This window comes from Gorilla gorilla, chromosome 2 (genome assembly GCF_029281585.2).
Source record: "Gorilla gorilla gorilla isolate KB3781 chromosome 2, NHGRI_mGorGor1-v2.1_pri, whole genome shotgun sequence".
NCBI lineage: Eukaryota > Metazoa > Chordata > Mammalia > Primates > Hominidae > Gorilla > Gorilla gorilla.
This window is the reverse complement of record NC_086017.1, coordinates 156,055,790-156,078,745: the sequence shown is the minus strand read 5'-3', so window position 1 is coordinate 156,078,745 and position 22,956 is coordinate 156,055,790. Positions and strand designations below refer to the sequence as shown.

Genomic DNA, 22,956 nt, shown 5'->3' with positions numbered 1-22,956 from the left:
TGAGAAAGTATGGCCTCATAAGTGTCATTATAAAGGGCACCTTTAATTTCATTTCCCGTATCTTCTTAGTATTTACATTAGTAACACTGCACCTTTATTGTATTTTATAAAGCCCAAGACTCATTTAAATGCTAGAAAACTATGCTAAAGGGATTTCATTTACCTCTGGCTGTGCAGGGGATAGAGTTATACAACCCCTATTAATACTAATGGGATTTTATGAATAAATCCTCAGGAATACAGACAAAAATGTATCCCAAGAAGGACATGAAATGAAGACAATAGGCTCACTAGAGCCAAATTAAATGGCAGTTTGATTTTCTGAGCTAATATCTCATAAAAATAGAAGTCATTTACACTTAAAATCACTTAAGAACAGGGATTTCTTTAATAAAAATTCACACATCTCTTAGGCAACCTAACTCATATAATTTGAACAAATAATACTTTTTATTATTGGCAATTACCTATAATTTTACAATGTATAATGACCTGAGGACCATTTATCTTGTATTCTAGTAACTTGTAATTGTCATTGAATGAATATTCCAATGATAAAATACATTTTTAGAAATAAATCACCATGAACTTATATATAGTCTTAATACTACATATTTAATTGTAATGTTTATGTAAACTTCCATAGACAGTAGGAGTATGGACAACAAACCATAGACAAGTATGGACAACAAAAAATATAGAATATTTTTATATGATTTATCGGCAAATGGTGTAATTACTTTTTAAATATGGTAGCAATATTTTAAAACTAAATATTAATTATGTAGGTCTTGCTTATCAGGTTCTGAAAATGGTAATGTTGTAAATAGTTAAGATTTAAACTTTTTATTTTAGATGATTTTATTTATGCTTTTCTCAATGTAGAACTAAATTATTTTCATGGAACAATTGAGATATGTTCCATAACTGATTTCAGCATTTAATTATTTTAAAAGAGTAGTCTTCATATATACTAAAAATCTAAATATAAATGAATTTAATCTCAAATGTATGCATACTAGTATAATCATATTTTGTTGAAACTGTTTTATATAAATTTACATAACTTTTTTGTAAACTATATTTTCAAAATGTCAATTAAAATGACATTTGAATATAGAAGACATTTTACTGAAAAAAATTTAACTCAGTTTCTTGTCAAATAATAGATAATTTAATATTTCAATTTATAGGAATATGTGTAGATGTTTTTCCTATACAATTTGCCTTTATGTGATAGAGTTCACTGCATAAAACATCTCCATTTTTAATGTTATATTTATGATAGATTAATAAACAATTTGTAATATTGGTCAAGTGCAGAAAAACTTTATTAAAATATATCTGTAAAGATGAAGTTTTTAAATCCCTTAAATACAACAATAACAACAATCATAATTCAAAATATTTCAATTGCAAGAACATAATACATATATACCATATTTTAGGCTTGTATTTTTTTGATATTATTTGAATTTTTGAAGCATAAATGGAACTTAACACTAACGTATAAATTGAGTTTGCTAAGATTCATGATAATACCCATTGATTTGCTTTTTGATATGAGGAAGCCAGTATGAGGAGGACTAGGATGTCAGATGTCATCTGGAGCCACCATTCATAGAATGCTTTCATTTAAAGCTCAACATTTGATGAGTCCAAGTCATTTCAAAGCCTAACTTTCCATGGGCCAAATAGGTTCATGGTACTATAAATTCAAGGGGAACAAAAAAGCTTAATATACAAAAGATCATTGTTAAAACACGTATTACTTGATATATCCAGTAGTGTAGTGAGAGGAGAATTGGTTTTAGAGTCAGACAACTTAGATTTGAATCTTAGATTTGGCACTTAGTTCTGTGTCACACCTTAAGTACATTACTTACACTTGCTGAGCTTCAGTTTCCTCATCTTGTATATTGGATGAATAGTATCTACCTTATAAAGTGATTATATAGAGAGCTTATTTGTTAAAATGCTTTCGCTTAATAGGTGAGCAATACATAACAATTATTATTCAAGCATGTGCTCATTGCACATAGTAGTTGTTAGCTGCTGGATATCTCAACTTCCCTTATGAGATCAAAACATAGCAAATTAAAACCAGCCTGATATAAATCTGCCAAGTCTAATATCTTTTACCTTTATTTGCTACCTCTAAACTATCTCTGATTTATTTAAAAGATCAATACCTGATTCACCATCATCATACAAGGCAACCAATGCCTTTCTCTTCACTGTTGTCCAAACCTGATTTCCCGCCCTGGTTTAGAATGGCACCTCAGATAGCAAAAGGAATAGCCATTTATCCTAAAACTCCCTGGGGACTACATGTGGTGTGACTGAATTAAGTACTCATTACACCCAAGCTCTGGAAACAAATGCCTATCAAGAGTATAATAGAAAAAAAGAAAAACAAAATGGTGAGGTCAATTCTCTACTGCTTCAATACTTCTTACCCCACCTCCCCCAAGGAAAAAATATCTCATTCTTGAACCCAAGACACAGTCCAAGTGTGCTTGCTTGAAGCAAGTGAGGGTAGATAGTTATTCCCCTTGACCCTTGGCTTACCCACTGTTCAGTTACTTTAGTACCTCTTTCGATGAGAGAAACCAGTACATTGGGTGTGCAGTTAATATCACTTAGATCAACAGATTGCACACAGCAGTGGTCTCAGCCTGTTCCCAAGGCTGCCTGCATACAAGTACGACCTCACTTAAGGTCATTGCCAGTAATGGCACTTGATGAACATAAGAACGTCTCCCTACATTTCTTGTATCAGCATTTCTAATCGGCTTTATAATTTCTAAGGCCACTTCATTATACGCAGGGAGGCTTTTTGTTGTCGCTGTTGGTTCAACTGTTTTGTGAAGCCTTGTGTGGAATTCTGAAATAACAGAAGGAAATAAATCATGATATGTATAAAACTTTATCTGCTTTTTCCCTCTGAAGAGAGTGCTTTACAAACCAAATTCTCCAGCTTTCTCATGGGCTTTATTTTCCTTCTTTCCCAAGGACAGATAATCATAACAATATTCTTTAAGAACTCCCCACCATACTCTCTTTGATGCAGAAAATAGTCCAGCTGTAATTTATTCCCACTTCCTTTTATCTCCAGGGAAAAGAAAAAGCTGGCTGGTTTAGCCTAGTCCTAGCTTTTATCACAGAGGAGAAAAAAGTGCCCTAAAGAATGGATAAGGATGCTGCATATGCTGAATGCTGATGCAAGATTCTGTCTGGGCCTTCTAAGTATTATACCCAATATATTTATTTTACAGAAATCTGTAATAACCCAAAACTGGTTCTTAGATTCGCCAGAATAAGCATGTCTTCTTTACTGTGAAAGTTGTAATATAAAGAAGAATATAATGAGATCTGTCATCCAGTAGTCACTGTTTGCTTCACAGAGATCATTATTGCTTATAAAGGTATAGTGACTGGTAGCCTGGACCAGAGTTATACAAGCAAAGCTGTGAAAGGGGTAAAACAGTTGCTTTATACATTAGCGGAGCGAGGGATGATGACACTTGGTGGGAATATACAAGTCTTAGGCCAGTAGCGTAGGTAGTAATAAGTGTAAGCAGCAATACAAATATAATAATGTGCTAGGTCATCATCTTTTCAATTTAGTAATCATTCTCGATGATGCATCAGGGATATAACTATTTTTCCATTTTCGTTTGTTTTATCTGTAGTACAAGAGTAATGCATGTGCTTCATAATAAATCCAATCAATATTGAAGGATATAACATGAAAATGAAAGCCTACTTCCCGTCTACTCAGACACACTTTTTAAAAGTCTCCTTTTCGGTTTTCAGATAATTATCTAAATAACTGCAAATATTATATGTATATATCTATTTATAAATGTTTGAGTACTAAACATAATCTACCCCTGCCAGAAAAGTTGTTACTTTATTACACTGCCATTCTTTCCTTGTACTCTTCCAAGTCCTTGCTAACAATATATATACATTTTCATTTTTATTATATTTATAACTTACATACGTACACAGAACACTGAAACTTCTATTTCTTTACTCAAATGTTAAGAGCATGTTGACTTTTGAAAGAAAGGAGGGAGAAGGAAGAAGCATTTTGAATTGATCTATTTCACCTATACTTTATTAATACACTTGCTTCCTTATTTCCTTGTGTGCTCTTTAAACAGCCACTTCACTTTATGCCTAATGTCCTCTTCCCTACTTAATCATATAGAGCACATTTTAAAGACTGTTTTTAGAAGTGCAAATGATTTCTATTTTAATTTGCACCCATTGCTTTTTAGGCCAGCTTCACAATTACCATTTAGAATTGTCATTCTTTTACTTCTCTAGGTTAGGCCCTCTTGGATGCCTCGAACCCCTTAAAACAGCTACAATACCTTTTAAGTAAATATGACAGAGAATGTCTGAGAATGAAACAACGTCTGAGTCTTGCCTGTCCAAATTAGGTTTGTTTTACTGTCATACCTGATCAGTGATTTGTCTGATATTCTTATTGTTGTATGTTTAGTTTGTTCATTTGTTCATCGTGACCCTGTTTTTGTGCTGTTTTTCATGATTTTGGTTGTCAATTAATGTTTATCAATGAAGGATTGTGATATTTAATATTTATTGATAAGGTGGGTATTCTTTCTAGGAATGCATTTTATAATTATTAAGATTTCATATTTTCATATCCTGCACTTAGAAACTCAGTGGCTTTTAAATCCTTTTATATATCAATATATATGATTCATGACATGCTCTTTGTCACTGTAAGATATTGTAGAAACATCATATTGTTTCAGAAAGGTTTGGACTATACCTTTCTTTCCATTTCTACTAGGCCTACACCCTGTTATCAATGTCCATCACTTTCTGCAGTGATTTCATAGTAGCCTCTTCAATGGTTTCTTTGGCACCAGCCAGCATCAATTTGTTTAAAATTAGAAAATAGCCATTTTAGAAAATAATGCATTGAACCTGCCATGTCCATTTCTATAGTGAAATAAAGAGAGCAGATCAGAAATGCCCTCTACTTTTCACATGTTAACTTAAGTATCTCTGGAATCTCTTGCACTACATTCGTAAAAACATCACCAAGGGTTATTGATCTGAGAAGAACCTATCATTATTTAGGCAATTTTCTACCAACATGGTTTACAATGAGGAAGTCTGACTTTAAAAATGAAAACCTGCTTATTGGGAAAGGTATTGCATAGCTGCCTAGTAGTCAACTGTTCTCCACTAAAAAGAAGTGGAAAAAAACTAGATACTTAAGTAACTTCTTAAATGGATTTGGTTCCTAGTAGCCTCAGGAGGTGTTATAATTACCCTGTTTGGGGGTGCTTCATTAGAGGACTATAGAATTTTATTCAGACCTATTTTCAAAGTAGTTTTTGGAGTTTGGAAGTAGAATAACTCAACAAGTATTGTTCTCACTGGGAATCATTCCAGTTCCACCTAAGCTTTCAAGTAAGGACAGGATTTGGGAAAGAATGAACAAGAAAATCTTTTAAAATCTTCCTCTTGATTAGAAGTAGTTCAATGTATTCCAGAGGAGTATTATTGTGAAAGAAATTTTAAATAAACTTCCTTATTGTGCCTAGTTTCTGGGATTTCTAAAAATATCTTAGAATATCACATTTTGATATCTATTAGAAAAATACATGTTACATTAATCAATCCAACATCTTTTACATGCTCCTTCTTCCTGCAATGACACCTCATTTTGATGAGGGAACTGCTCCTCCCCACACCAGCAATGTGCAGGGCTCCAATCTTGCAGTCTCTTGACCCCAGGTTGAGGTTACATAAGTTGTTGAGACCATTCTTTTACTCTGCAGCAGCATTCATCATGTGATCAGAATCTTTCCCTGGAGTTTTCCTAAATCTCTCTAGTTATGGATTCATATGTCTATGAGTAGTACAAAGCATGTCAGTTTGAGAGACTGAAGATGGCACTCAGAAAGAGAAAACATGAGGTTAAAAGCGAATGTGCTGGCAGAAAGCTGTCTCTAGGCATCTCCAGTTCTCCAGTTCTTGAAGTGTCTATACTTCCTGGTTCACTCCTGAGCTTCTCTTGCATGAATTATCCCGTATACCACCCATAAATCTTAAATTTTCTAAAACTTGTATTATTTTCAAATGTAGACTCTTCTGATATGGGAATCATACTGCTAAGGATTTTCATGTGGAAAGATGCAGCTTGATTAGAGAAGAAAGTGCATGGTTTTAGGATGCAGATGTATACCGACTAGAATGCAGACAGCAGTCAATGTATATTGACTAGAATAGACTTGTCTATTAAAAATCTGCTAATATTTATTTTAAAGAAAAATATATCTCAAAATACTTACAACTGGAGGCTCCCAGAAACATCATCAACTGTGTATGTTGTGAGCACTGTGAAAGCAAATAACAAAAGCACTGTTGTGACTATTAAGATGATTATATTTAGGAGTCAAAGAAGTCAACAATTCTGATATAACCAGAGTGCTGTGGAAAAGTAATTGAGGCACCTGACTTAAACCTGAGGCCATGGAAATTAGAATTTTAATTCCATAGGATAAAGAATGACCAGATAATCAATAGTATTATAGGTGCATACTGACATGAAGAACATGAGAATAGATACACACACACACACAGAGACACACACATGAAGGAAGACTAAATACCATGGAAAAATAGGGGAAAATGTACCAGTCATTAGCATTGAGGTATCCTTGAGATATCATATTATTTATTACATATTACTTTTGGAAAAATTTTAGCCTTCACTAGGGTATGTGAAACTGAGTCCACAAGCCAAGTTGTGCCCAAAACAGAAACAAAGACACTGCACTCTTAAGTTCATTTTGTCTCAGCATTCTTATTTTATTTGGCAGATAGAAAATTATGTGTAATTTCCTAATTCCCAATCCTTGCTCAGTCTCTTGCCTTTTCTTCAACCTTGAGTATACTTTGGTATCTCCCAGTTTACAGGGTTCCTTCAGGCCCACCTGTGTCTGCATCTCTTGCATTGCATCTTCTGCAGCATATGTGAGACTGTGAATCTGCGGGAAGCCATTTTCCTGAGGTTCTACCATTTCCTCATGGCAATGTCAGTAAGATCTCTTGTTATGGAACCCCAGACTCACCACCCTACACACACTCTGGGAATCTCTCTTTTATATATCCAAGAAAAGACTCTTATTTATTTTAAGCATGAAATCAGTCTTATACTAAAACTCACATTTATAAAAAGTAATTTGTTTTAGGAAAACAGACTCTGTGTACTAGGATCCATAATTCTTAGATGATCTGTGAAAAAGTAACTATCATAATACATTCCTAGCATTTAAAATTTGTTTTAACAAATATTTATTGAGTGCGTACTGTTAAATTAAAATTATGAGAGGCCATGATTTTGGACTGAGCTCCTACACTAAACCCAACAGACGAGGCCAAACCAGAATAAAGTCACCTATACTAAGTGCCAAGTAATCAAAGTGAACTTTAAAATGGGCTAGACAAAACAAAACAAAACAAAAACAGGAGATTCACAACAATCAATAGAAAGAGACTTATTAATTTGAGCCAGCCTTATAAGTTAGCCCCCTCTGTTTTAACTCTGTAAGGAAAAGGTTCATCCACTTTTTATCTCGTTTCTGTTTCTTTAGCTCTTCTCTGCCTCTGAAGTCCACCTCCTCTGCTCTGCTCACTAAAGGGTCTTTTCTAAATCTTCTAATGAGATACTGACCATTTAATTAATTAGTAATGAAATGCAATTATATCCTTAAATTAAATTTGTTGAAATTTTGTCTCTTAACACTACTATTTTAACAGTAGAGAAAGACAATAAAGGAAATTATGGGTAAATAAATGATAAAATGCAGTAGGTGCTATGACAAGAAATAGACCATGTAAAGGGAAATGGATAGGTGAATTTCACCTTTAATAGAGTGGACATCATGGGCACAAATGACCACAAACTTGAAAAAGGAAAGCCATGAGTTTATCTGAGGAAAGTAATTGCCATGTGAGGAATCTACCAAGGAAGGGTCTAAGGCAGGAAAATTTTTGGTGTGTTTGAGGAGCAGCAAGAAACAGTGGCTGAAGCCAAACAAACTAAAGGAAGAAGAAGAAGCAGGTGAGATAAGAGAGGTATTGAGGGCCAGATCATGAATTGCCTTGAAGGCCATTGTTGTAAGGATTTGGCATTTACTCTGAGTGAAATGGGAGCCATTGGAAAACGTGGATTCTTTCTGAAACCCTTTAAAATACATAGCTAAAATAATGCCCCCCCGGCAACTTATTGGTACAACAGTTGCCCATTTCAGAAGGAAATTAAAGAGGAAAACAAGAAAGTATTTTAAAAGTTAACAAAAATTCAAAGAAACCCTAAAAGGATTACATAGTGCCAAGTCCCTTTTTTTCTAAACATAGAAGGTAATGGAATACTACAGCACTTCTGAGAAACTCAAAGAAAGGAAGCTATATGTTGTCCATAGATGGGATTTTCAAAGGTCTCCAGTGCAGGCTGAGCCCCTCTGCCAAACAACACAGTCACTGGGTTTCAGTGGAGATGACCTTTAGCATCAGAATCAGCTGGCAAATGCAGATGAGACTAGCTGTATATAGTACACTTAGGAGTGCTCTGTGCAATATCATCAAAATCATGGAGTAAGATGTTAGCTGCAAAGGGTCCAGAGTATTTGGAATATTTATAAATACATGAATAAAGTAACAATCTGGAAATTATGTTCAGCATATATATTTTATTTCCAGGTCTGGTAAATGAGAAATAGCTGTTTTAGAAGAAGAAGAATCATAATCAGTGATTCACAGTCATTGCTTTGTGCTGTATCTGTATTTGTGTGAAATACATAATTTTGAGCTAACTGTAAAATAGTCGTATGTAACTTATATTTCTGCACTTACTAAAGAAACTGAACTACTATTTATTATTGCTGCTATTTCATCCCTAAAATTTAAAAAATTGAGAAAGAAAAAACATTCATGCCATTTTGTCTAGCACTTCTCTTAGCAGTTTTTCTAATATTGTATTTTAAAAGTATTTAAGTCATCTTATCTCCAGCTAAATTGTAATGGCCTCAAAATAAGTTGTTTTAATAATGGTTTATACCTAGAAAATAAGAAAGTCTGGAACATAGATGTTTGGTAAATGTTTAAGTGTAATTTTAGTACTACAGTTATGCTTTGGAGAGGTGTGAAGCATTAACCGCTTTTTCCTGGTATACTGCCATTTCCTAAGGATAGTATAAATCTGAGAAATCCTATATATATATATTGTCCTCTTCCACAGTAAATCTTTCACGCCAAACAAGGGAGTAGACTAATCTTATAGAGGGTAAAATTTCAAAAGGAAAATAAGAAATGTCAGTAAGAACTAAAAAGATCTGTGATTAAAAAACAAGAGCAAAATGGTTTAGAAAAGTATAGAAGATGTCTTCCAGATAAAAAAAGCTAAAAGGAAGTCAAATAACAGACCCAAGTACAAAAATAAAGAAAAGAGTGCAAGTCAATGCCATTTTGTTGATAAATTACAGAAATTATTGATGGTCATCTTTTCATCGCAAAATAGGCTTGAGTGGTTTCTGAAAAAAACAAAACAAAACAAAAAAAATGTTTTAAAGCAATCCAGGAAGGTAAAAATAAGTTCTGTCTTGAATTTAAAAGCAATGTTTCTCTCATCTACTGAAATATGTTTTGTGAAGATTTCCAACCTCAGGTTGACAAACATAACAATTCTCCTAAACATGTTGGCGAGTGACGTCCAACCGAACTCTGTGCTTTTCTACACATTTTCCTTTTCATTTTATTTTCTTTATTTCCATAGAAAGTTATGAAGGTCAGGATGGCAGCAACCACAATGGATAAAACTTGCAAAGAACCATGGTGGTCCAGGTCACATAGGAAAAGTGAGACGGAATGATCTGATAAACTAGGTAAGTTACAGTTTAGAATGAAGGAAGGAACCAGGTGAGATCAAGTTGTTTCAGCTCATAGCTAAATCTTCCCAGAACGGGTAACAGACATTATGTGAGTAAGCCTTCAGATAATTTCAGCCCTAGCATTTGAGCCATCCCAGTACACACCGAGTGGAGCATAGAGGAGCTAGTCCATGCCAAGCCCTGCAGAGTGTATATTCATGAGAAGAATAGATGCTGTTGGTGTTAGACCACTAAGTTTTGGGGAGGTTTTATGCAACATTAGGTAATTAGAACACAGAGAAACAGTGATTTGAATGACTGTGGACTGTGGACTTGGCTTCAGATATAATGAAGGCCTATTAGGTACTATGCTCACTACCTAGGTGATGGGATCATTCATAGCCCAAAGCTAGAGGCATCACACAATATACCCATGTAACTAATCTGTACATGTATGCTCCGAATGTAAAATAAAATTTTAATTAAAAAAATGACAAAATAAAGCATATTTAGATAAAAGAAAACCAATACAGTGTGCTTCCAGCAGAACTTCACTATTATAAATAGTAAATGTAGTACTTCAGACTGCAATAGGAACTCATATCTTTAGGAACTAATAAAAATCATTAAAAATTGGACAGGTGCGGTGGCTTACACCTGTAATCCCAGCACTTTGGGAGGCCAAGGTGGGCAGATCACGAGGTCAAGAGTTCGAGACCAGCCTAGCTAATATGGTGAAACCCTGTCTCTATTAAAAATACAAAAATTAGCTTGGCATAGTGGCACGCACCTGTAGTCCCAGCTATCAGCAGGCTGATGCAGAAGAATCACTTGAACCCAGAGGTGGAGGTTGCAGTGAGCCAAGGTCATGCCACTGCACTCCAGCAGCCTGGGCAACAGAAGGAGACTCCGTTGAAAAAAAAATCATTAAAAATGTAAACAAATTTGACTATAAATTTGAAATTATAATAATTTTTCATGGAATATATATGTTTCATGAATAGTTCATTCTTTATGGTAAAGTTATCAAAAGCATCATAACATATATCATATGATGCCTTTGATATATACACACACACAGATATATATGGATACAAACACACATATGGATATATATATATATGTATATAAAATGCCTTTGATAACTATACTCTAAAAAATGATGGGAGTAAAAGCACTATAAATTGGAATATTTTCTATGTTTTACATGAAGCATTGCAATATTAGGTATAAATAGACTGTGGAAATTAAAGGATTTATAATGGAATCCTTTAACTGAAGCAAACAATAAAAGTCATGGGTAGCTAAAAATCTAATTGGTAAATTAAGACAGACTTCTACCAAATTAAATAATTCAAACAAAGTGAGAAAAGAGAGCAAAGTGATCACTGACTCAACAAACAGAATAAAACCAATAATGACATTTTATGCTTCAGTTTAGACATATAAGTAATTACATTAAATGTGAACAAATTATTACTCTAGTTAAATGCAGAGATGGCCAGAATGGATAAATAAGCAAGCCCAATTCTGTGTTGTTGACATTAACTTTAAATACAAAATCCCAGGTAAACCAAAAGTACATGATACACATAAGTGAAAAAAGTATATACAATCAATACTCATCATTTGTAGATTCTGTTTTTGTAAATTCTAAATCAATACTTGTAACTACCAAATCAATACTTACAATGCTTTCATGATCTTTAGCAGACATGTGCAAAGCAGCAAAAAATTGAGTTGCCTGATGCACATCTTCCCCGCTGAGGTCAAAACAAAGTGGCTCTCTGACTTCTTGTTTCAGCTTTCATAGTATAAGCAAGTGTTCTTTCGCGTTTTATTTAGTGCCACATTTTTTTTTATTTCTGTGCTTTTATTGGTGATTTTTCTGTTTAAAATTGCCCCTAAATGTAGTGCTGAAGTGCTGTCTAGTGTTTTTAAGTGCAAGAAGGCTGTGATGCCCCTTAAAGGAAATATACGTGTGTTAGAAAATCATTCAGGCATAAGTTGTAGTGCTGTGGACTATGAGTTCAATGTTCAGGGAAGAATGATATATGTTAAATATTATTAGTTAAGCAAAATTAGTTAAATAAATATATTAGAGGTGTCTCTAACAGAAACACACATTAGACAAGGTTATTATTGATAGGTGAATGAAAATTTTGCAACCGCAGAAACCTAACCCTGTCTTTTCCCTAGAAGCAGTGGTACAATGTTCCTTAATTTAGTGTACATGACAACTTTACAAAACGTACTTGTGAAAGTTAGAATCAACTGTACCTTGAAAAGAATAGCGTAAGAATAATTTATTGAGTATAATACCAAGCAAAGTTAACTTTAAGACACGACTATTACCAGAGATAAAGGGGGATGCTTTATAATGAAAATGTGAACTCATTAGACTTAGAAAGCATAAATGTTATTTGCCTAATAACAAGGCTTTCAAATATATGAAGCTAAAATTAAGTTCATCAATTAAAGGGCAAAATTTAAAAATCTCTATATTATTGTAGGAAATTTCACCAGCCCTTTCTAAGCAATTGATAGAACATTAACCAAAATATTACAAAAGACATGGATAATCCTAACAATGATATAAACCACTTTGACCAAATTGAATTTTATGGATCACCCAATAACAGCAGGAGACATATTATTTCTAAATGAATGTACTTCAACCATATAGTCTATATGCCTAGCCACAAACAAATTTCCATGGGTTTAAAAATACTGCTATGACATAGAGCTTACTATCGGAACAAAATGGAATTAAAAATCAGCAAGAAGATGTCAAGGAGTTACTAAATAATTAGAAAATGAACATCTAAATTATTCATAGTTCAAAAAAGAAATCACAAGAGATTTTAGAAGTATTTCAGACCAAATGATAATAAAAATACAGAATAGCTAAAACAGTATTTTAGAGAAAATTTTTGACTGAAAATGCTTATTTTATAATGAAGGAAAGTTCTAAAAGAAGAAAGGTCTAATATATTCCTTTAAGCTGCTTGACAGTAAAAGTAGAGTAAACCTAAATAAGTAAAAAGTAAGATATAGCAAAGATTTCAGTAGAAAGTAATAAAAGATAAAATAGATATATTAATAAAGCTAAAGTATGATTGCTGAGCAAATCAATACAATGAGTATACCTTGGCTTAAATTGATCAAGAAGAAGCGCAGTGGCTCAAGCCTGTAATCCCAGCACTTTGGGAGGCCGAGGCGGGCGGATCACGAGGTCAGAAGATCGAGAGCATGCTGGCTAACACAGTGAAACCCCGTCTCTACTAAAAAAAATACAAAAAAATTAGCCGGGCATGGCGGCGTGCGCCTCTCGTTCTAGCTGCTGGGGAGGCTGAGGCAGGAGAATGGAGTGAACCCGGGAGGCGGAGCTTGCAGTGAGCCGAGATGGCGCCACTGCACTCCAGCCTGGGTGACAGAGCAAGACTCTCAAAAAAAAAAACAAGAGAGAGAACACACATTTCCTATATCAAGAAATAGGGGTTATCACTACAGATCCCTCACACGTTAAGTGAATAACAAGACTATCATGATCAACTTTAAACCAAAACATTTTGGTATCTTAGATAAAATGGACAAATTCCTTGGGAAGTACAACTTTCCAAAATTGACACAAATTAATCTACAGATTCAAATAATCTAAATAAAAATTTTCATAGACTTTTGTAGAAATTCACAAACTAATTTTAACGGTTTATAGAAATGCAAGAAATCTAGAAAATTCAAAGCAGTTTTATAAAGGAAAATATAGAGAACTTACACCACCTGTCCTCTAGACTCACACTTGGTTACAGTAATCAAGGGATTGTGGTATTGGTGGGAAAAAAATATATATATATACACATATATATGTGTGTGTGTGTGATATACATGTATATATACACAAACACACACATTAATATATACACATACACACAGATATACATTAGATAGATGGATAGATAGATTAATGAAATAAAATAGAGTCCAGAAATAAAAACCATACACTAGAGGCCAATAATGGCAAAAAGGTAATTCAATGGAAGAATGTCCTTTCAATAAATGTTACTGAAAAAACTGCATATCCAAATAGGAAAAAAAACAGGAAGAAATTTTTGCAACCTTGTAACAGGTATGGAATTTTTATATAGGACACAAAAAGATAAACCAGAAAATAAAAATTGATGTTAAAATTAATCATAATTTAAGACTTTGCCCTGAAAGAGATGATATTATGAAAATTAAGAGCTAGTACACTGATCAGGATAAAATATTTGTAATGCACATACCAGAAAAAAAGACTTAGTTCCTGAAGATATTAAAAGTGTAATACATTAATAACAACAATCAATTCATAAACAAAATATAAGAATATGCATGTCACAAAAGATGATATATGAATAGTTAATAAGTAAATGAAAGAGTTCTCAACATTACTCAAACACATTAAAACCACTGTATACTCAAAAACATGGTTAACATTTTAAAAACTGACAATACCTAATGTTGACAAAGATATGGAAGGTTACATTGCCGGTGGTAAGGTGACATGGTACAACTGTTTTGGAAAATGGTGGCTATTGCTTTATGAAATGATCCAGCACCTACACTCCTCTATAATTATCAATGAGATATAGAAAAGTGTTGACAAATATTTATAAAAGCTTTATTCTTTTTTCTTTTTTAATCATTTATTATTATTTTTGTGTAATTTTTATTTTAAGTTCAATGGTAAATGTGCAGTTTTGTTATATAGGAAAATTCATTTCATGGAGGTTTGATGTACAGATTATTTTATCACCCAAGTATTAAGCCTACTATTCATTAGTTATTTTTCTTGATCCTGTGCCTCCTCCCACCCTCCACCCTCCAATAGGCCCCAGTGTGTGTTGTTCCCCTCTATGTGTCCATGTGTTCTCATCATTTATCTCCCACTTATAAATGAGAAGATGTGGTATTTGGTTTCATATTCCTACATTATTTTGCCAAGGATAAGAGCCTCCAGCTCTATTCATGTTCCTGTAAAGGCATGATCTTGTTCTTTTATATGGCTGCATAGCATTCCATGATGTATATGTACCACATTTTCTTTATCCAGTCTATCTCTGATGGGCATTTAGGTTGATGCCATATCTTTGCCCTTGTGAATAGGGCTACAATGAACATATTATTAAAATGGCCATACTAATCAAGGCAATGTATAGATTCAGTGCTATTCCTATTAAACTACCATTGACATTCTTCACAAAACTAAAATAAACTATTTTAACACTCATATAGAAAGAAGAAAGAGCCCAAATAGCCAAGGCAATTCTAACCAAAAAGAACAAAGCTGGAGGCATCATGCTACACAACTTCAAACTATACTATAGGGCTACAGTAACCAAAAGAGCATGGTACTGGTATAAAAACAGAGGGTAAACAATAAAAATAAAGTTGATTTAAAATGTATGTACAGTAGAAACACAATGGAATACTGCTCAGGCTTAAAAAGAAATAAAACTCTGACACATGGTACAACTTGGTTGAAACTTGAGGACATAATGCTAAGTGAAATAAACCACAAAAAGACAAATATTGCATGATTTCATTTAAAAATACTTAGAATAGTTGAAATCATGAAGACAGAAAGTAGAGAGATGGTTGTCAGGAACTGGGGGACATGGAGTAATGGACCATTATTCTTTAAAGCATATAGAGTTTCAGTTTTGTAAGATTTTAAAAAGTTCTAAAAATAGTGGTGATAGTGCACATTATGAATGTCATATCACTGACACTTAAAAATAGTTAAGATGGTAAAGTTTATAGTATGTATATTATCACAATGAAAAAACAGTTGAAAGGGATTGTGTACAGTGATATACACAGGGATAAAATTATTACAATTGAATATTCATAGTGTCCATTGCTGTATTTTGGAGCATATTTCTGATTGGAGAAGAATTCCACTCTGTGCATCAAGGAGAAGTAAATCCTCTGCTTATTGTTTTATGCATCTGCTTATTAATTATAATTTATGACTCCATGCATCCCAAGTTTTGTTTCTTATCAGCTACCTATATACTTCCATTGCCAGGCAATGTGGAACACATTTTGATCCTGTACCTTTTCATCTATGACATCTATTTTGTCGTAATATCACATGAGTGGTGGTAAGTGGAAATAGTATTTCTGGAAGTCATGCCTACATGTGATGACTTTTAATTACTCAACTATTAAGAGAGTAATTAAAAAAGTGCCTGTGAACCTCATAAGTATATCCCACCAAACTCAAATCAAATTATCCTCAACTTACTTTCCCCTTTATTAGGGTTGACACCACCAGACAGGAGGGGTGGTGAAACGGAGGGGACACCATAGTGGGGAACAAAATCAATCTTAGCCAATTATTGTTAAATATCTTAATTTACAATATTTATTTTTAAAAACTGAATATATTAACATTCTTCTAGTGCCCATCAAAATTTTTTGAAAGGGGCCTTTTCATGTAAGCATTCTTAAAGCTTAAGCTTCATTAATTATACCCCCTCACCCCAAATCCTCTTCTGACCTTGCAAAACTAGAGAAGTATTCCCATGTACTATAAGATCATGAAAGCAATGCCCTGGAATTCAAGAGGGGCTGCATGGATGCAGACAACAGAAATATCAGCAGCACCTATGATGGACCAGAAAGCAGAAGCCCTTCCCTAAATTTGTAAGCACCACATGGACACTCAGATTCTTGTGTTTCTCGGTCTCATGGAAAGGAAGTCTCAATAATTATAAAGTTTGACTTGTGCACTAACCTGGAAAGTTGTAAGTTAGATTTAAGCTGAATTAAAATATTTTCATCTCACACCCAGATTTGTAGCTGAACATTGATATCAAAAAAATAAGAAATGAAATGAACATAGGCCCTGTCTTTGTGTTAATCAATACTGAGAAAAGACATTCTCTCCCCCTCCTTTGGTAAATACACAAAATAAGTGAAAATAGTCTGTTTGCTCTAAGAAAGACCTTCTCCTGGAAGATAAGGTTGTGAACCAACTTAACAGCTTACTAATCAAAACTTACTCATTAAGAATCTTATTAACACACTTTCCTTACTATGCTCATGAACCCAAAACTAGTATATCACAATGCAAACCCATTTCTCACCTTGCAAGACCTGCCTAAAACTACCCAGTCCAGAATTTGAAGCTCTGTAATATTCTCCCTTGATTTCCCCTTTTGAGACATGGCCAAAAATTCTATCAAGGTGGTGTTCTCCCTTGCCAAAATTAAACTAGTAAGTTTGGTTTTGCTTGACCAGTAGGGTTTTCTGGTAGACTTTTGGGGAGTTCACAGTTGACAAAGGGAAAAACAATAAACAAATAACTGGGAGGTAGAAGGCACACGCAAAAAGTCCTCAAGTTTTAAACAAGTAGCTGTCTCTCTCATTGCTACTTTTAAAAATATACTCTGTTATGAAATAAGCTGAAAGCAAAGGCTTGGCTTACTTGGAACCCACATATGTAGAAGATAGTTAGTTCTGCTTGTTTGAAGTTGGGACATGGATAACAAATAAGGGAAAGTATGAACTTTGCAATTTTGTCCTTTCTAGAGTCGCAGCTGGCACTCTTAGGAATGTAGCAAATGTTTCCTGTGGTACTTCTTATTGAAAAAAGGTAAGCAAAATAAAGGACATATTAACTTTTCCTTTCATTTTCCATTGTTGCCTAACTGGGAAGATTATTTTAACTCTCTGTGGTATAGTTTCCTCATCAGTATAATTACAATACTCTCTACATTCTAATTATGCAGAAAAGACAGTACGCCTTAGTCCATTTTGTGTTACTATAGAGGAATAACTGAGGCTGAGTAATTTATAAACAAAAAAAGTTTACTTGGCTCACAATTCAGCAGACAGTATTAGAAGCATGATGCCAGCATCTGCATCTAGTTAGGGCCTGAGGCTGCTTCTACTCTCGGAGGAAGGTGACAGGGAGACAGGGTGTGTAGAGATCACACAGCAAGAGAGAAAGCAAGAGAGAGCAAAAAGAGAGGTACCAGACTCTTTTCAACAGCCAGCCCTCCTGGGAATTAACACAGCCAGAATTCACTATTACCCCCACATAGGGCCTTAATCTATGCATGAGGCATTTGCCCTCATAACCCAAACACCTCTCAATAGGCCCCATCTCCACTACAGGGATGAAATTTGAACATGAGATTTGGAGGAGACAAACATCCAAACTATGGCATAGTATGACACATAATTACAGTTTTAAAATCCTATTCAAATCTTTAAGAATCATTCAAAAGGGATCTATATTAAAATTGAATTATTACCAAAAATAATGTTCTTACTCCCAAAATAATTAATGAAGTCACTTAATGCTATGATGAAATGTAGCTTCAATAAATATGAAAAAAACATAATGTGGAGTTATTTTAAAATGGCTAAAGCTATTTTAATTAAACATTAATTTTTTAGAGTTGGAAGCAATCAGTTTTGGTAAGTCATTTGTACACCAAAAAACAGAATTCACAAGCTGAATTTATATAAAGGTCAAGCACAACACGCATCAGTTCAAAAATACTGATTAGTGTTTTACCAGTGATTGCATGAGAATATTTATGGATGCAGAATTGAATAGTAGAGATTAAAAATAAGAAGTGTGGATAGATTTAATGATTTATTGCTCCCACGCTAATCAGGATTTCCGACTCTTTCATCTCTGAGACACAATTAAACAGTCTTTCTTTTCTACCTATTCTTCTTTACTTCTTTCCCCAGTGAATTTGACTATTGACATAACTTATAATGAATTTATGTTAATAATTAAGAGGGAAATTATAATTGAAAGGGGAAATAATATTCAAGTTAAATTAAAATGACTTTCATGTGTTTATACACCACACATTATTATTTTTTGTCAATGAAGTACTTTGTTTCAGAAAACAATAGGTTCTCCAAATACGGTTATTTGATTAGATTCATTATTTCACCAGGTCTTTCTTTGAGCATGACAATTGCTTTTGTACTTAAGGTCATTTGCATATGTAATTTTTAAAATTGAGATCATTGCAGTAGCATCAAGAAGATTATCTTAAGATAATAAAATCCTTTAGGAAATATTACATTTGTGTAGCCCAATATGCTGACATCAATCTCATGATGTACAAATACAGTAGGTACAAACAGAAGCATAATATTCAGATACTTCTTTCTTCAAAGGATCATAGAAATTGAAATCTCAGGGAGACTCTATTTATTTATAAAGGGTAAAGATGCTTTGGGGGAAAATAAAGTAAGGCCAAAGGAGATTTTCTGATGTTTTTCTCGTAGGGTCACATGATGTAGAAGAAGAAAAACTGTAACCAAATGTTCTCAGCTCTAATTCTCTCCTTTAAGAATAGTTTTAAATGTACAAAAAAAAAAGTGAGTAGACTTTACAGAAGGGTCTCATGTACCTCACTGCCCCCCACACACCAAGTTTCCTTATTATTAACATCTAACATAAACATTGCACATTTTTGCCATTAATGAACCAAAATTAATATATTACTATTCAGTAAAGCCCATAATTGACAATAATTATGAAGTTTAGATAATAATAATATATTAATTCTGTGTTACACAATTCTGAGCTTGACAAATACATAGTATCATTTATTTACTGTTATAGTATTATACAGAATAGTTTCATTGTTCTAACAATCCCCTGTTTCACCAATTCACCAGCTACCTCTCTATGTAATTTACCATTTTCATACAGTTAGAATCATACGGCATACATCCTTTTCAGACTGGCTTTTTTAGCCATATGATTTTAAGGTTCCTTTGGTTTTTTGGGGGGGGGCTCTGTAGTTTATTTATTTTCATTGCCAAATTATATCCCATTCTATAGTGGTATCACAGTACTTATTCATTCACCCATTGAGGAACATCATCTTAGCTGCTTCCAGTTTTAGAAATTATGAATAAAACTGCTATAAAAATTTGTGTGCAGGTTTTTGGAGGGTCAGTTTTCAACTCAATCAAGTAGGTGGTAAGGAAATAAAGTAACAGGGATACATTCTGAGAAATGTGTCTGATATGGTTTTTCTGTGTCCCCATTCAAATCTTAACTTGAATTGTATCTCCCAGAATTCCCACGTTATGGGAGGGACCCATGGGGAGGTAACTGAATCATGGGGGCTGGTCTTTCCCGTGCTATTTTCATCATAGTGAATAAGTCTCACCAGATCTGATGGGTTTATCAGGGGTTTCCGCTTTTGCTTCCCTCTCATTTTCTCTTGCTGCTGCCGTGTAACAAGTGCCTTTTGCCTCCCGCCATGATTCTGAGGCGTCCCCAGTCACGTGGAGCTGTAAGTCCAATCAAACTTCTTTTTCTTTCCAGCCTCGCTTATGTCTTTGTCAGCAGCGTGAAAGTGGACTAATACAGTGTCATTACACAATTTTGTCATGCCAGCAATATAGAGTGTAGTTACACAAATCTAAATGGTATAGTCAACTACACACCTAGCCTATATGCTATAGTCTTTTGCTATTGGGCTAAAAACCTGCCCAGCATGTTTCTGTACTAAATACTGTATGCAATTGTAATACAATGGTAAGTACTTGTGTCTCTAAACATATCTGAACAAAAAAAAAATAGGTATTATACTTGGTATTATACTTCGGTATTATACTTTTATCAAACCAACATCATACATGCTGTCTGTTTTTGACCAAAGTATTGTGTGGCTCATGACTGCACTTCCAATAATGATTTAATTTTCTCTTATGTCTAACATTAATCCATACTGTGGGTAGCATTTTGAAATGCTACCCAATTAATAAGTAACTTCCATTAAATACTAAACCATATTTGAATATTTTCAAATTCTAACAACCATATAATCTTCTATAGATTAAATTACTATAATTCTTTTTTTTACTTAAATAATATTTTACAAAAAAAGTAAGTTGGCTAATTTTCTCACAATGTTAATTACCTCTAAAAGCTTTACAGCCAAATTTAAATTAACTGTTATAATATGAACTTAGCAATACACCATTTCAGTTTATGATTTTTTAAAAGCAGAAAAATCTTACCACTTATATATAATTTAGGATATGCAATTTCATAACATATAAAAAATTATAAGTATAGAACCCAAATATTTCAAATTCATAGTAACAAAGTACCTATATTTTTAAAAAAATATTTAGCAATTAGAAAAAAATTATGTTTGTAATACTGGGAGAAATATTGGTGACAACATTCACAGTGAAAATTGTGCCTTAATTGTAGAGTTCATCTAAAAACAATTAAGTGAATTTGACAACAAGCTTGATCTTACTAGTGAATTAGATGGAAAATAACCTGCATTTCTATATATCAATAATGAATAATCTGAAAAAATATGAAATCAATCCCATTTATGATAGCTCAAAAATACCTACGAAAAATTTATCCAGAGAAGTAAAATGTCTCTACAGTGAGAACTATAAAACACTGATGAAAGAAATTGAAGAGGAGACACAAAATAATGCAAAGATATTCCGTGTTAATTGGAAGAATCAATTTTCTTAAAATCATCATACTACCAAAAGTGATCTGTAGATTCAATGCAATCCCTACTAAAATACCAATAACATTTTCCACAGAAATAGAAAAAAAAAATCACACGGAACCACAAAAGACACTGAATACACAAAGCAATTCTGAGCAAAAGGAATAAAGCCATGTGCATCACATTGCCTGACTTCAAATTATACCACAAAGCTATTGTTACCAAAATACCATGTTACTGGCATAAAACAAACATATAAACCAATAGTACAGACTAGAGAACCCATAGTTAAATAGACACATTTACAGTCAGTTCATTTTCAACAAAGATGCCAGGCACATACATCGGGGAAAGAACAGTATCTTCAATAAATGGTGCCAGGAAAACTGAATATCCATATGCAGAATAATAAAACTAGAGCTCTATCTCTCACCTATAAAAAATTGAAATAGATTAAAGACGTAAACATAAGACTTGTAACTATGAAACGACTAGAAGAAAACATTGAGGAAATGCTTCAGGACATAGTTTTGGGTAAAGATTTTTTTGAGTAACACATCAAAAGCAAAAAGCATTCAAAGCAAAAATGGACAAATGGGATTACATCAAGTTAAAAAGCTTTTTCACAGCAAAGGAAACAATCAAGTGAAGAGACAACCAGCAGAATGAAATAAAATATTTGCCAACTATCCTTCTGGCAAAGGATTTATCTAGAATATTTAAGGAACTCAACTCAATTGCAATAAAATCCCACAAATAATTTAATTAAAAAGGAGCAAAAAGTCTGAATAGACATTCCTCAAAGAACTACCAATGACCAGCAAGTATATAAAAAAATTCTCAACATCACTAATCACCGGAGAAATGCAATTAAAAAACCACAGTGGGTTATCATCTTACCCCAGTTAAAATAGCTTTCATCAAAATGACTTAAAAATGAATGCTGATGAGAATGTGGGAAAAGAGGAATGCTTGTACACTGTAGGGAGAAATGCAAATTAGTGCAACCACTATGGAAAATACGATGGAGATTTCTCATAAAACTAAAAATAAAACTACCATATAATCCAGAAATCTGACTGCTCTGTATATATCCAAAAGAAAGGAAATCAGTATATTAAAGAGATATCTGCACTCCCATATATATTGCAGCAGTATTCACAGTACCCACGATATGGAATCAACATAATCTGTATCCATCAACACATGAATTGGAAAAGAAAATGTGTTACATACACACAATGGAATATTATTCCATCATAAAAAGCATGAAATTCTGTGAGTTGCAACAACATGCATTAGGAGAAATCCTGGCATTATGCTAACTGAAATAACTCACGCATAGCAAGACAAATATTAAATGTTCTCTCCTATGTAGTAACTAGAAGAACAGATCTCATGGAAGTAGAGAATGGAATGATGGTTACCAGAGACTGGGAAGGATAGTAGGTGTGGAGGGATAAATAGGGGTTGGTTAATGGTTACAAAAATACAGTTAGATAAAAGAAATG

The 22,956-nt window shown here is 33.5% G+C and overlaps 1 long non-coding RNA gene across 1 annotated transcript; it reads right to left on the bottom strand.

The window, feature by feature from the left end:
* Positions 1 to 366: 366 nt before the first annotated feature.
* On the bottom strand, positions 367 to 20,240 carry LOC134758016 (uncharacterized). Its single transcript, XR_010132702.1, has 4 exons — positions 20,129 to 20,240; positions 10,714 to 10,812; positions 6,345 to 6,390; positions 367 to 2,887 (listed from the first exon to the last, which is right to left on the bottom strand). It is a non-coding gene; the product is annotated as an uncharacterized lncRNA (long non-coding RNA).
* Between the last annotated feature and the right edge of the window lie 2,716 nt (positions 20,241 to 22,956).